Consider the following 14,754-nt stretch of genomic DNA (forward strand, 5'->3'; position numbering starts at 1 on the left):
AGAGGTTGAACATCCACTTTGATGGAGGGCAGTGGCTCTGGGGGGCCGGGGCAGCCCAGCCCAGAATTCAGTTACCCTTGTGCCCACCACAGGGCACCTTGGGGAAGTTCCATGCTAAGCAGGTGCAAGGATGGGCCAGGGCCTAGGCTCTGTCCACCCTCTAATCTCTTGCTGTCCCTGAGCCTGGGATTCTTCCAGAGCTTCTCAGTAAACCTGTTTTTTTGCCTGCAGTGGCCTGAGGTCTCTTAAATTCTGAATATCCTTTCTGTTGAACTAATTGGTGTCTTCTAGAAATTTCTCCAATTAGGCATCTATTACTGATACTTTTCCTGGTTTTCATGAGATTGGGCACTTTTGCTTATTTATTTAAAACATTTTATTATTTTTAATTTTACTTGTTTTTATACTTATATCAACCATTTTGATGGAATTTGTGGAGGCAATCCAGGTAAACACATGAATTTTTTTTACCATGATTTAAAATCTCAAATCACTTAAGAATGTCAATACATGTCTGTGTGTTTGTGTGCGTATGCATACATGTAGGTCCTGTGTGTCCAGAATGAAATAAAACATTAACCATAATAATTATATGGGTTCTAAGTTTAATAAAGGATGATGCTATTTTCTTTTTGTTTTTTTTTTTAATTTTTAATGTTTATTTATTTTTGAGAGAGAGGGAGAGAGACACAGAGTGTGAGCAGGGGAGTAGTAGAGAGAGGGGGAGACACAGAATCCAAAGCAGACTCCAGGTTCTGAGCTGTCAGCACAGAGCCCAACATGGGGCTCGAACCCACAAACTGCGAGATCATGACCTGAGCCGAAGTTGGGTGCTTAACCAACTGAGCCACCCAGGTACCCCTTGTTTGTTTGTTTTTAAGTTTATTTATTTTGAGAGACAGAAAGAGAGAGAGAGAGAGAGAGAGAGGGAGGAAGCAGGGGAGGGGCTGAGAGAGAAGGTGAGAGAGAATCCCAAGCAGGATCTGTGCTGATAGAACCATGAGATCATGACCTGAGCCGAAATCAAGAGTCGACCGCTCAGGGCCATCATGTATTTCCCTAAGTTTCTACAATGGCTGTATATTCCCATTTTGCTTTTTTTGTTATTGTTTTGTTTGTTTTTGGATGCTATAAATCTTTTTTATAAAAAGTTCACTTAATGTAAAATTCGTCATTTTAAGAGCGTACAATTCAGGGGTTTTTAGTATATTCACAAAAGTGTGTAACCATCATCACAATCAGTGTTGGGCCACCTTCATCACCCCCCAAAATCCTGTATCCGTTAGCAGCCACTCTCATTCCCCTCTCTTCACGCCCCCGTCAACCACTAATCCTTCCGTCTCTATCGGTTTGTCCGTTCCAGGGACATAAATGGGATCATCCGCTATGTGGCATTGTGTGTCTGACTTCCGTCACTTAGCACAGTGCTCTCCAGGGTCGTCCTTGTACCATGTGTCAGTACTTCATTCCCTTTCATGACTGGATAATATGCCACTGCATGGATATACCACACTTTATTCATCCACTCATCAGTTGATGGACATTTAAGTTGTTTCTACTTTTTGGCTATCATCCGCAATTCTGCTATGCACCTCAAACACAAACTGTCCGCAATTCTGCTATGCACCTCAAACACAAACTGTCTATTCTTTAACGATATAAACAATACTGCCTTAGAAAAATGACAAAATACCTTTTCAAAGACTGTCGATAAATCAAACTTCCCCCCTTAAACATATGGTTTTACTATACTCTGAAAGCCTCATACCTGCAAATACCTGGACAGAATAAATTAACTAGTAATAAACAGACATCCTTGCATTAACTGGAAGTCAACTAATGAGCCTGATCTCAACACAGTGAAGGTACACACGTATGTTAGTAATGTATATGGAATTTACAATCCTGATTTCAGAACAGTAGATCTTCCTTTTAAGAATATCATCGTAGAATCTATTTCATTCTGTCACATGCAACATTCGGAAAACAATACTTGTGCACTGAATTAAAACCTGCCCGGATCAGGAGAAGAGAAAAAAAAAATTCTGTTTTGCTGCCCACTCACAGAGTGCAACCTTTAGAAAGGGATTATTTCCCTTACATTTTCATCAGGGACTGGCAAAGAAAAGTATATCATGTTATTACAGAGCCTGGAAATGTAATGACTTCCAGGTTGCTAAGCAACGGTGCAATGTTAAAGGCCCCAGTATCTGTGATCTCTAGAGACACTCTCAAATTTCATTAAAACCTGCTCATAACCATTACACAAAAGGTCCATGTGGAGTTTATAAACAGGTTTAGTTTCTTGACATAATAATGAAAGAATAAAAAAAAAAAAAAGGAAGTGGCATCCAAACTTCTGTGGTACTTAAAACTAAATCTTTTGGACACCCAGCTAATGAAATCTATAATGTTTCTAGGAGCATTCATAGAAAGCAAATACTATCAGTTTATGGTAAATAAAAGCAGTTCACATCTTAAAAAATGACACTGTGTAGAACTTTGAGTCTATGAGGAAAGGATAAAAATACATCTTAGGTGTAAATCAGGAAGGGAGGCAAGGATAATTTGAAATGAGACTCCCAATCATCATTTGCTTCAAGGAGGGTCATGAGAGTGGCAACAAGAAAGCGAGATGCCACAGGAAATAATTCTCAGGAACGCTTCCAAAACATTTCCTTTGGCAGTGGTGTTGGCAAAGCCAACCCTGAAAGCAGAAGAAGTTATGGCAGGTCTCAGCAACAGTCCCACGGGTACCCCTGGGATGCTTGTGTGGGACGCTGGCTGAACACCCTAAGATACTAATGAGACTTGATCTCTCTGTACCACACATGTGGGCCACTAACCTCCTCAACCATCTCCCGAGCTTCTAGGGAGAAAGAGCAGAAGGAGACTGTGTCGTTTGCGTAGCCTTACTCATCAGCCCTGCAAATCGACATATTAAAATATCAGAATAAATGTCTATTGACATAGATCAGGAGGGTCACTTATTACGATGGCGGACTTTAAAGGCAAATTCTTTAATGCAAACTATGACTGTAGGTGGGATCATCAAATTTACTAAGTTAAAAGGGTCGTTACAGGGTGGCAGAGGGTTCTGATTACCTGAATATTTATTTTCAAAACCCCTGTCCCCAGGCACTCTGAATGAGCTGGGAAGCACACAACCTTGGGACAGGAATAAGTTCACTGCACGTACCGAAGTGCCCCGCTGGGCCTGGGCAAAATGTTTTTTCCTAGTCAGTATATTTGCAGTACACAAATCAATTGCAAAATGAAAATTCACATCTTGTGAAAGATACGCGATTTCATTAAGTTTCATTCATGATTTCGTTAAATCATTGCCAGCGATGGTGGAAGAATCACACCCAAAGCCTTTGAAGAGTGAAGGTTTGACAGCTAGAAAGCCTGGATGGGCACCAGCTGAGGAAGGGGAAAATATCTTCAGGTGTGATGACAGGACAGGCATTTCAAAAGGGAACACTAATCTGAATCACAACGGAAAGTTGATGAAGGCCCTAAACAGACCTTAAACCAGTCAAAGGCGGTGCTGAGGTTGAACGTGAAGACTATTATAACGTGCCATCACTCAGGTGTGATGATGTGAAAGATGGCGCACAAAAAAGGCCACAATCACTGGTAGAGCCCCACATGATGGAGGGAAGGGCCAGGCTTCAGGCCACCCCGGCAGGGCTCGGGTGGGAATTGCAAACTCAGAAGCAACGTCAGCCCTCTGCTGTCATGGGTGGAACGCTCTCGGTGGGGTCACCTCTGTCCTGGCTGGAGTCAGGGGGACGCAGGCTCTCTCTCTCAGCCTCACCCATCACGTCTGCCTGGGACAGTCGGGACGAACGTCCTCACGCCCTTCATTCTAGTTCACATCGGTCACTATGCAAAGCCCGGTCTCCCCCTTCCCCTGGACCGTCATACACAAAAGGCTCCGCACAGACCTTTCTTGGGCTCCCTGCCCACTCCTCCTCTTGAACTTCGCACACTGCGCCCTTTGGATAGTCGCCAGCAAAATCTCTTGTATCTCCAGTCTCTTCCCAGGATATTCTTTTCGCTTTGTTGCTCGAACTGAAACTGGGCTTTTCCCTCAGGAGGCTGCTTCCTCTGCAGGTGTCTCTCACACCCCTTGAACCACTGGGCTTGGAGGTGGCTCCTTGGGTCTCACCAACACTTGCCGACCATTCTCCATCCCTCCTCCATTCCCCCATTCTCCAGCTTTAAATCCACTGTCACCAGAGAATGCCATTGGCTGCTCTTCCCTGTTGCAATTACTGTGGATCTTTTGGTCCTCGGCTCTCTGTCCTTGTCCTCAACACCATTCCTGTCACAGCACTTGGCAGCATCAATGTCCAAAGAGAGGATCCCTCAAGCACTGCTCAGTTCTTTGGCTTTCTGCCCAATGACCTTGGACCCCTTCGCCCTTCAGACACTCACTCCTGTGGTTTTACCCTAGACCTGGTCATTACCATTAGCTGTGGCCCTCCAGAATCCACATGTAAACATCCCACGCTCTGGTCACCACCTCCCACCATTCTTCTCTCCAGTCTAGACCTCTCTTACTTGGAATTCCAGACCTAGGGATCCAAGAGCCAACTAGACACTCCCACCTGGATGTCTGACAGGCAGCTCACATGTAAAATATCCAAAACTGAGCTTTTGATTTCCCCCTCTTTCCCCAAACCAGCTCCCCCTGAGTTCTGGCCGTCTAGAGCCTGGCGTAGACCAAAACTGGAACCATCTTCGACTATTCTCTTTGTCTTGGCCTATATCCAATCTGTTGGCAAACACTCTTGGTTCTACTTTCAAGACTTGTCTAAAATATAAATATAATTTGTCTAAAATATCCTGCAAGCCATGATCAGGACTCCCCTGGACTGCAGTAAGGTCCTGACACCTCTTACCTCCAATCTTTATGACTATTCTCAACGCAGCAACCGGGGCATCCCAGCTCTCTGCTCAAAACCCTCAGGATAAAGGCCAGTCTCTCCAAAGGCTTAAAGGGCCTCAAGGACTTCCTCCCTCCACCACACCCCCTCCCTGTTATCCCCCCTCACATCTTACATGTCTCCTTTCACTCAGATGTCACCTCAGGAAGACATTCCCTGCGCACATCAAGTTGCAAATGTCCCGCTCTACTTATCTCTTTACTGCCATATTCTTCTTCCTAGTGCTTTCGCTACCTAAAATATAATATAGCTGTGTTTATAGCTACATGGTTATCATCTCCTTCTCCCAGGAAGCTCCAGCAGAGCAGGGATTTTTGTCTGTGTTGTTCCCTGCTGCGTCCTCAAGCCTTTAGAACTCTGTCTGCCACAGAGTAGGCACTTAATACCCACTTGTTGAGTGGTTACTCTTAGTGAAGCCCTTTCCTGCATAGTGTTGCAAAACACTAGGTAGTAACTCTTTATCAGAATGCCTTATGATGTTGGGGCGCCTGGGCGGCTCAGTTGGTTAAGCGCCCAACTTTGGCTCAGGTCATGGTCTTGCGGTTTGTGAGTTTGAGCCCCGCATCGGGCTCTGGGCTGACAGCTCAGAGCCTGGAGCCTGCTTCGGGTTCTGTGTCTCCCTCTCTCTCTGCCCCTCCCCCACTCACACTCTGTCTCTCTCTCCTTCAAAAATAAACAAACATTAAAAAAAAAAGAATGCCTTATAATGTTGTCAAAAGACAATTCACTTTAATAAATTTTATTTTTTTGAGATCAATCCCAATCACACATCCTATCATTACTTCCCACAATTGTTAGGTGACTCATTTACATGACTTTACATTAAGTGGGTATTTTTCCAGTATCACTTATTCTGGAATAAAAAGGAACTCCTGTGTTACAAAATAATATGCTTAAACTTGGTCAAGTACTTCTGTTGATCAATTACTTCAAAAAAAAAAAAAAAAAAAAGGAGGTCATAATATACCTTTAAACTCAAGTTATCCAAAAGCTTTTTAAAATACTCTCTTGGATATTTAAAATAGCAGCTGAAAAACATGTTTTTTTTTTTTTTTAATTTTTTTTCAACGTTTATTTATTTTTGGGACAGAGAGAGACAGAGCATGAACGGGGAGGGGCAGAGAGAGAGGGAGACACAGAATCGGAAACAGGCTCCAGGCTCTGAGCCATCAGTCCAGAGCCTGACGCGGGGCTCGAACTCCCGGACCGCGAGATCGTGACCTGGCTGAAGTCGGACGCTTAACCGACTGCGCCACCCAGGCGCCCCTGAAAAACATGTTTTTAATCTTTAGCTTTTTCTATGATTATTTAAAAACTGAAAACCTGAAACCAAATTCTGGTTCTATCTATCTACCTACCTACCTACCTACCTACCTACCTACCTGAGATACAGAGACAGAATGAGCAGGGGAGGGGGAGGGAGGACAGAGATGAGAGAGAGAGAGAGGCAGGCTCCGCACCGTCAGCATGGAGCCTGATGCAAAGCTTGAACTCATGAACCGGGAGATCATGACCTGAACTGAAACCAAGAGTGGGACATTTAACCAACTAAGCCATCCAGGAGCCCCTCTGGTTCTTTGTTACGTACAGTGAAATCACCTTGAAAACCATCTTTTTTTTTTAAGGAAAGAAACATACTCCTATGAATATGTTCAAATATGAACTGGATATTACCAATATTCCTATGAATATAATGTAGATATTAACTACTGTTTCCTTCAATGGATGCAATTCATTTCTTAAAATTAATATAGATCATATAAAGGAATATTATATGTAAAATATTTTAAAAATAAAAAATTTTGAAATATTTAATGCAGGCGTTCAGAAGGGAAGGGTCCAGAACAATGTTCTTTGCTGTCCACATCCTCAAGGAAGTATTTTTCAAACATGTCCATCCTAATACTTAACACACTTTGAGTGCTCGTTATTTTGAGATGGTTTCGTTAAAAGCATGTCATTAAGGAAATCCCACCAAGAGCCTGCAGCATTTTGCACACAGCAACAGCTTCACAGTGGGGTTGATGATGGTCAGAACGATCACTAAAAATCAGGAAAATGCCAGAGTGAGTCATAATCACTATAATTTGAACCAGAGAATAAGTCCCTATACATGGGAATATTCTAGGTTTGAATTAATAAATCATCCCTCAGAGTAAGCTCCTTTATTTTTTGTTTCTTTTTCCTTATCCCCCCACCCCCCCCCCAACCTTGGTTGTTAGGAGGCAGAACGTAAAACAATTCCAAAGGCCCTCAGCTTTTGATTTACCATTTATACCGGGTGCGTCGTCCGGGAATTAATATTGGGAAGGAAGCAGCGTTTCTGGCAGGCCTTCCCTCATTTTGAGGGATAGTCTACCTGTTGCCAAGGATGGCACTTCGGTCCTTCCCATGCTTCACGTGTTCCCTCTCTCACGCTTACAAATCACCTGTTTCCTTTGCTCTGTGAACGTTATCCCATTTACACAGTTCTTACTCTTTGGTTTAAACGGCTGTGAGGACTACAGATACTCACACAGTGCCAGCGTCTCTCTCCGAGGATTACTTTGTACCATACCTGCCAGATGGAGAGATGTGGCGGACAGCCCTTTAACCAAGCAGTCAAACTCAGCCCACAGGTGGGGCAGCCTGGCATCGTGTACTTCTTACCGGATACATCATGAGGGACCATTGCCAGTGAGATATTCCAACCAAAAATGTCGTGAGGAAACAATCACATGTTCCAGAATGTTGGACATTCTACCAGACGACAGACTCCGGCGCTTTAAGAAGTCAATTTCATAGGGGGAGAACAACGAAAAGCAGAAGACTCTTCCAGAAAAAAAAAAAAAAAGAGACTAAAGGGTGCCTGGCCGGCTCCGTTAGAAGAGCACGTGACTCTTGATCTCAGGGTTGCGAGTTTGAGCCCCATGTTGAGGGTGGAGATGACTTGGGAAAAAAAGGGAGAGAGAGAGAGAGAGAGACTAAGAAAACAATTAAATTCAGTATGTGAGCCTTGACTAGAATATGGTTCTAAAAAAAAGGTACAAAAGCCATTGTTTTACACGTAGGAAAATCAAATATGAACTGGACATTACTAATATTAACAAGTTGTTATTTTTGTGGGTGTGATAATGTTGTAGCTAGGGGCCAAGCGTCATGATGCTTTCATATTTGCATAATTCAGAAAACACAGACACACAGAAATAGAAAGGATGGCAAAATGGTAACAATTCTGATAATTCTTGATTACATGAGTTCGTTTATCTTTTCTGCGGTTTTGAAACTTTTGTAATAAAAAGGTATCGTCAATGGCAATCTCTTTAGAGAAAGTAAGGAACAATTCTTTTTTTTTTTTTTTTTCCTTTCTCTCTAGAAGAATCTGAGGAAGTGAGTAGGGGTGCTGGACCTCTTGAAGAAAAGTCAAAACAGAAGGAAAATTATGGTGCCCAGGGGCCACACACATCCGACTGGGAAAGAAGCCGGGAAGGTGACCAGCTTAGTCCCGAGGAGCCTCTACATGGGAGGGGAAGGAGGGAGCAGGCGCACGTAGGAAATGCGGGAGAAGATGAGTCGTGTTCGAAGTGGATTTTAAGGAAGCTTTCTGTGTTACGTGCACATCCTGCAGAAATCTGTGGCAAAGAGCCACATGTCCCCTCAGCAAGACAGATGTCTCCACCCTGAGAGGGACTGGCTATCGAGGACTCTATTCCACTGGCCACTTGCTTCCTGGGTCCGTCTTTCTTAAAAGTTCAGGAAGGCTTCCTCAGGGAATTAAGTAAAAATTCTAGGCGTGGTGCCTGGGTAGCTCAGTCGGTTAAATGTCGATTCTTGATTTCGGCTCAGGTCGTGACCTCAAGGTTTGTGAGTTCGAGACCCATGTTGGGCTCCACAGTGACGGTGCAGAGTCTGCTTGGGATTCTCTCTCTCTGTCTCTCAACTCCTCCCCACCTCAAAAATAAATAAATAGACTTAAAAAAAATTCCAGGCAAGATATTTCTTTTCTTTGTTGGAAACAGAAAATTCAGTCATTCATAGAGTTCCCAATTACTTTGCAACCATATGGCAATCATTGGTGGAGAATGCTTTATCCAGTGTGACTACAAATGGATGTGTCTGAATTCAGAGAAAGATCCCCCTTGGAAGAGCCTCTCTCAGAGTTTCAGAACAACCTTCTTAAGTGACCAGATTTCACAAAAAAAATGATTACATTTACTTTCTACTCATTTGGGTGCATTGTGTTTCTCTTGAAAATTTCATTGGTTTCACACCAATCTCCCTTTTTCCTTAAAGAAAATAAAGCAAGAACGGAAGATGTTATCATGAGAAAAATAAGCTAGGAGACAGGAATCATTTTGCCTTTTTGTTATACCTCAAGAAGCATTTCTTTACTTTTCTAATAGAAATGAGGTCCCTCTTTGGGGCACCTGGGTGGCTCAGTTGGTTGAGCAACTGGCTCTTGCTTGGTTTTGGCTCAGGTCATGATTTTGCAGTTTTTGAGTTCGAGCCCCTCATCCAGCTCTGCGCTATTAGCTTGGGACTCTCTCTCTCTCTCTCTCTCTTCCCCTTCCCCCACTGTCTGTTTCTCTCTCTCTCAAAATAAATAAATAAACTTAAAAAAAATGAGGTCCTTTCTGATCCTAAATCTCCAGCTCATCCTAGTCCTACAACAGAAAAAGAATGGCTGCAGAATTTCCAGTTTCCTACGTGCTCTCCTCGAAGCCTTAAAGCCTCTGCACATGAAGAAATGCGGTCACACTGATTTTTGGTGACAGAACAGCTCTCTTCTCAGGGCGGAATGAAAGGACCAGCGGGCATGCATGAGAATCTGGAAGGAAAGTGATAGCATAGGGAGGTTTTCTGAAAGCTGTAGGGTAAAAGGGGCTCCAAGGCGTAGATATTTGTAATAATCTTTAAGCATCTTCATAGAGCACTCTCAAGTTGCACTCCTGTCACCTCTGCCACACCAGGTAGACAGGTAGGCAGGTGACAGAAGTCAGATACATCAAGCAGGTCTTAATCACCCTCCAACGGATCACTTCTCTGCTTTCATAAAGTAGTCAACAGTCTACCCTGAAGCCAGTTTTATAGAACAAGTCTGTGGCAGTTTATGTGTAGTCAATATTTTGGGTGTTGAAATAAGCTAGCTTTAATTAAGAGACAAGTCGCTAATCTATAATCATTACCCTGGGAAAACTCCCATTGATATCACGTTTAAGGGATAGGTAAACATGGGAGTGGCTTGAAGGAGTCCATCCTATTTTTAAAGCTAAAACACAAAGTATAATTACAACACCTCCCAACTTTCTGGTAAATTGCAATAGATAATTCAATTCTTAGGTTTATTCAACATCTTCTGGATGTTCTAAATACAGCCTAAATAAGGAAGAGCACCCCAGGGGCAGAACATATCCCAACTCCATTAGCACGAATTAAACATCCTCTATCTTGAGTGGGTTACTGAAAATTGTGGTTTTAGGAAGTAATTGTCACAGGCTTGGGACCATACACAGGTATTTCAAGAATTCAGGCCTTTTGTGTGACTCATGGGGAAGAAAGTGGCACATTATTCCCCAGGACAGCTCTCTGAGGACCGTGGTTTACTGGTCGCAGGCATGCTCCTTCCCCGGTCTTGTGAACTATGCGGCCACATGTATTTTGGAGGCCACCCTCTCCGGATGAAACCAGCAAGCTCACCTGGCTTCAGGGAAGAGAGGGTACTCCTCTGTCATGCCATGGTAGCCCCACGGCACAGGAAAGTGTCCCTAGAGGGAGTGTGCCTTAGTGAATATCCTTGGAGGAAGGTCCTAGGGAGCTTCTTTTCCCACTTAACTTCTTACAGTCAGGAGGCTACACCAGTCAGGCCTCCTTAATCCAAATACTGACACCAGGCAGTAAGCCTAGAATGATCCCTGCTTCTCTGTCATATCTGGTTCCTTCACTACTGTGAGCTGAGGTGAGCCTGAGACACTGGCCTCCATAAAGCCACAAGGAATCCTTGCTTACAATCCTGTCTTTTGAGTTCCTGTCCTCTACGCATCCGTCTATACAACCTCATCCACTCCTCAGAAACTTGGCAGGGATACCATGGAGGAGACTGGAACATCAGACTTTGGGCTAACTAAATGCCTTCTCAGGTCCCTCTCAGTCTGACCCACGCACCTATAAAGCACTAAGATGAGCTCACAATACACGCTGAACAGCAAAAGCTAAAATCTGCCAATAACAAAAGCAGAGATTTTATAGACATTTCTTACTCGGCTCAGTGGATACTTACTTATTAAATATCTATTATATGCCAGCTACTATGATAAAGCTTTATTTCCCAGTTCAGATCACTGTAATTCGATTAGATGCTGCCAGTGCCCTTTTGTTTCAGAGGCCAGAATTTCCTACTTCCAAAAAATAGTGTCCAAACTCCAAACTCTACTAAAATCGCTCCTGGAACTGTCTGGTCTTTCCTGGCCCTTTTCTTATGTCTCCCACTCTAACTTCATAAATTTCAGATTCTGTGCTCAGGATGTGCTTCTTTCTTTCCTCTACATTCAGCTCAAACATCATGTCCTTGCCAACTTCATCCCTAAAGGGATGGTCCCTGTGGAACTTTGCTGCCCTCTCCACTGCAGCGCTGACTGCATTGCAATGAAGCTGGGTGTTTTTCTGTCTCTCTAGTTAGAGACCCTTGAGAATAGGGAGCAGGAAAATGTTTTACTATCTTAGTATCCTCGGTGCCCTGCTTGCACGTAGGAAGAATTTTATTACTTATTGTTCTATGAATGAAAGCGTAAATCTCTCAGGTGCTTTCTAGATCAAAATTTGGTCAAAGTCAGCTTGATGAACGCCCACAGAGTTCATGTCAGTACTGGGCAGAGCAGCGGCAGGGAGGCTCGGAAAGGGCACGGACAAGGAGCAATCCAACTGGGGCTGATGGGAGCTCGGCCATCTCCTAGTTGGTGGCCATCGGGACATTATTACTCAAGTTCTCTGAGTCTTAGTTTTTAACCTGTAAAACGGGTGTGATCCCCGGGGCTGGTTTCTAGGGCTTCTGTTAAATGAGACAACATACCAAAAGTTCTTAACACAGGGACGAGTACAGAACTATAAACATCTGCTGAGAATCCTTTATGGGTCAGACACTATAACACGATGAAGATACAACGGTATCTTCACGCACAAAAACAAACTCAAAATGGATCATAGACCTACACGTGAGACCTGAAACCATTAAAATCTTAGAAGAGAGCACAGGTAATAATGTCTCTGACATCAGCCATGGAAATCTTTTTCTAGATATGTCTCCTCAGGCAAGGGAAACAAAAGCAAAAATAAACTATTAGGACTACATCAAACTAAAAAGCTTCTGCACAGCAAAGGAAACAATCAACAAAAAACATGAAGGGAATCTACCAAAAGACAGAAGATATTTGGAAATGATATATTCCATAAGAGGTTAGTAACCAAAATACATAAAGACCTCATACAACTCAAACAATTTGATTAAAAAATGGGCAAAGGACCTGAACGGACATTTTCCCAAGGAAGACATACAGATGGCCAATAGACATATGAAAAGATGCTCTACATCACTAATCGGCAGGAAAATGCAAGTCAAATCACAATGAAAGATCATCTCACATCTGTCACAATGGCTAGAATCAAAAAGAAAATAACAAGTTTTGGTGAGGATGAAGAGAAAAGGAAACGCTTGTGCTCTACTGGTGTGGATGTAAATTGGTGCAGCCACTATGGAAAACAGTGTAGAGGTCTGGTAATTCCTGGGGAAGGTAATTCCAGGTAATTCCACTGCTGGGTATTTAACCAAAGAAAATGAAAACACTTATTTGAAAAAGATACATGCACCCCTTATGTTTATTGCAGCATTATTTATAATAGCCAAGATATGGAAGCAACCTAAGTATCCATTGATAGATGAATAGATAAAGAAGAAATGTGTGTGTGTGTGTATGTGTGTGTGTGTGTGTGTGTATGTGTGTATGCCTGTGCATGTGTCTTTGTGTGTGCATATACATGTATATACACTACATATATCTACAATGAAATATATATAATATATACACATAATGGAATATTATTCCACCATAAAAAAGAATGAAATCTTGCCATTTACAACAGCACGGATGGACCTAGAGAGTATTATGTTAAGCAAAGTAAGTCAGATAGAGAAAGAAGAATACCGCATGATTTTACTTATATGTGGAATCTATGACACAAAACAAACAAAAACAGAAAACAGACTCATCAACACAGGGAACAACCCGGTGGTTGCCTGAGGGAAGGGGATGGTGGATGGGCGCAATAGGTAAAGATAATCAAGACGTACCAACTTCCATTTATAAAATAAATACGTCTGTCTTTCTCTGCACCAGAAATGAAGTGGATACGTTGCAAAAAAATAAAAATAAAAAAATCAAATAAATAAATAAATAAAATATGTCACAGAAATTAAAAGTACAGCACAGGGAATATAGCCAATAATACTATAATAACTTTGTATGGTGACAGATAACTACACTTATCCTGGTGAACCATGTGTGATGCGGAGAATTGTTGAGTCACTCACTGTGCTGCACGCCTGAAAGTAATAACATTGTCCATCGATGCTTCAATTAAAAAAAAAAAAAAAAAAAGAATACATACGTTACTACAAAAAAAAAAAAAATGAAAGTGCTCAAAAAAAATGATGGGGGCTTGTGGAAAGGCACAGCAGACATCCAGAAGAGGTTCCCACTGGCCAGATCATAGGAAGCAGATTACAACAAACTGAATGAAAGAAAAATCCATGAGTCTATCTTGATAATAGAAAAAGGCAAGAAATAAATGGGGCAGAAAAGGTGGAAACAACCCACATGTCCATCAACAGATGAAAAGATAAACAAAATGGGGTCTATATACAAAACAGAATATTACTCAGCTTTAAAAAGGAAGGAAATTCTGACGCAAGCTACAACATGGACGAACCCTGAGGACATTACACACAAAGTGAAATGAGCCAGACATCAAGGGGCAAACACTGTAGGATTTTGCTCGTATCATATAAGGGACCTGGAATAGACAGAGACAGAAACTGGGATGCACATTACACCACTGAACGGTGCAACCGAACTGGTTGAGATGGTGAATTTTATGTTTTATAGATACATATGTATTACATATATTTACCACAATTAAAAAAGAAAAAGCAAGAACAGCACCAGAAATGACTTCTGTTTTCACATACACGGTCAAAGTCACTCAGATTCCACTTTTCTTCCACAGACGGAATCTAACTGGCCGTGTCAGAAACAGTAAAGAAATAATCTTAGGGTAAATGTCTATCTCCCTCCTAATCTGTCACCCATAACCTGCCCTGCAGATTCGGCTGGGTCATTCACTACAGCTAGCTATCGAATTGGCACAGAAGTTGTCTTGAACCTAAGTCTCTGTAGCATCCACAGACTTCGCTCCCAATGGACCCCTCAAGATAAGTGGGTCTAGAGGTGAACACAGATTGACAAGCCAGAACATGACACAGATGAAGAAGGCCTCCACTCCATCCTTAATTTCAACAATAGCTACTATATATAATGGCTTTCCCAACCAGCAGAATATTTACCGTAAAAAGAAAAGGAGTCAGTCGTCAAAAGTATTTTCAAACAAACATCAGCTATATACATTTGTAAAATAGAAAACAAAACAAATGGGGCAAAAGGGAAATTTTTCCTTAAGGTAGAATACCAGGAGTTAGAAATGCTGGATGTTAGAAAATCCCCATCTTAAACCTTTACATTAAAAATAATGGCTACCACTGACTAAACCCAGT

General features: G+C 42.3%; 1 protein-coding gene across 1 annotated transcript in view; it reads right to left on the reverse strand.

Annotated features, from left to right (window-relative positions):
* ULK4 (unc-51 like kinase 4) overlaps positions 1-14,754 on the reverse strand; it is a 566,226-nt gene that overhangs the window by 103,865 nt on the left and 447,607 nt on the right. The window lies entirely within an intron of this gene.

This window comes from Lynx rufus, unplaced genomic scaffold, assembly GCF_022079265.1.
Source record: "Lynx rufus isolate CCGP_SWC_20201006 ecotype Redwood Valley unplaced genomic scaffold, mLynRuf1.p SCAF_5, whole genome shotgun sequence".
Taxonomy (NCBI): domain Eukaryota; kingdom Metazoa; phylum Chordata; class Mammalia; order Carnivora; family Felidae; genus Lynx; species Lynx rufus.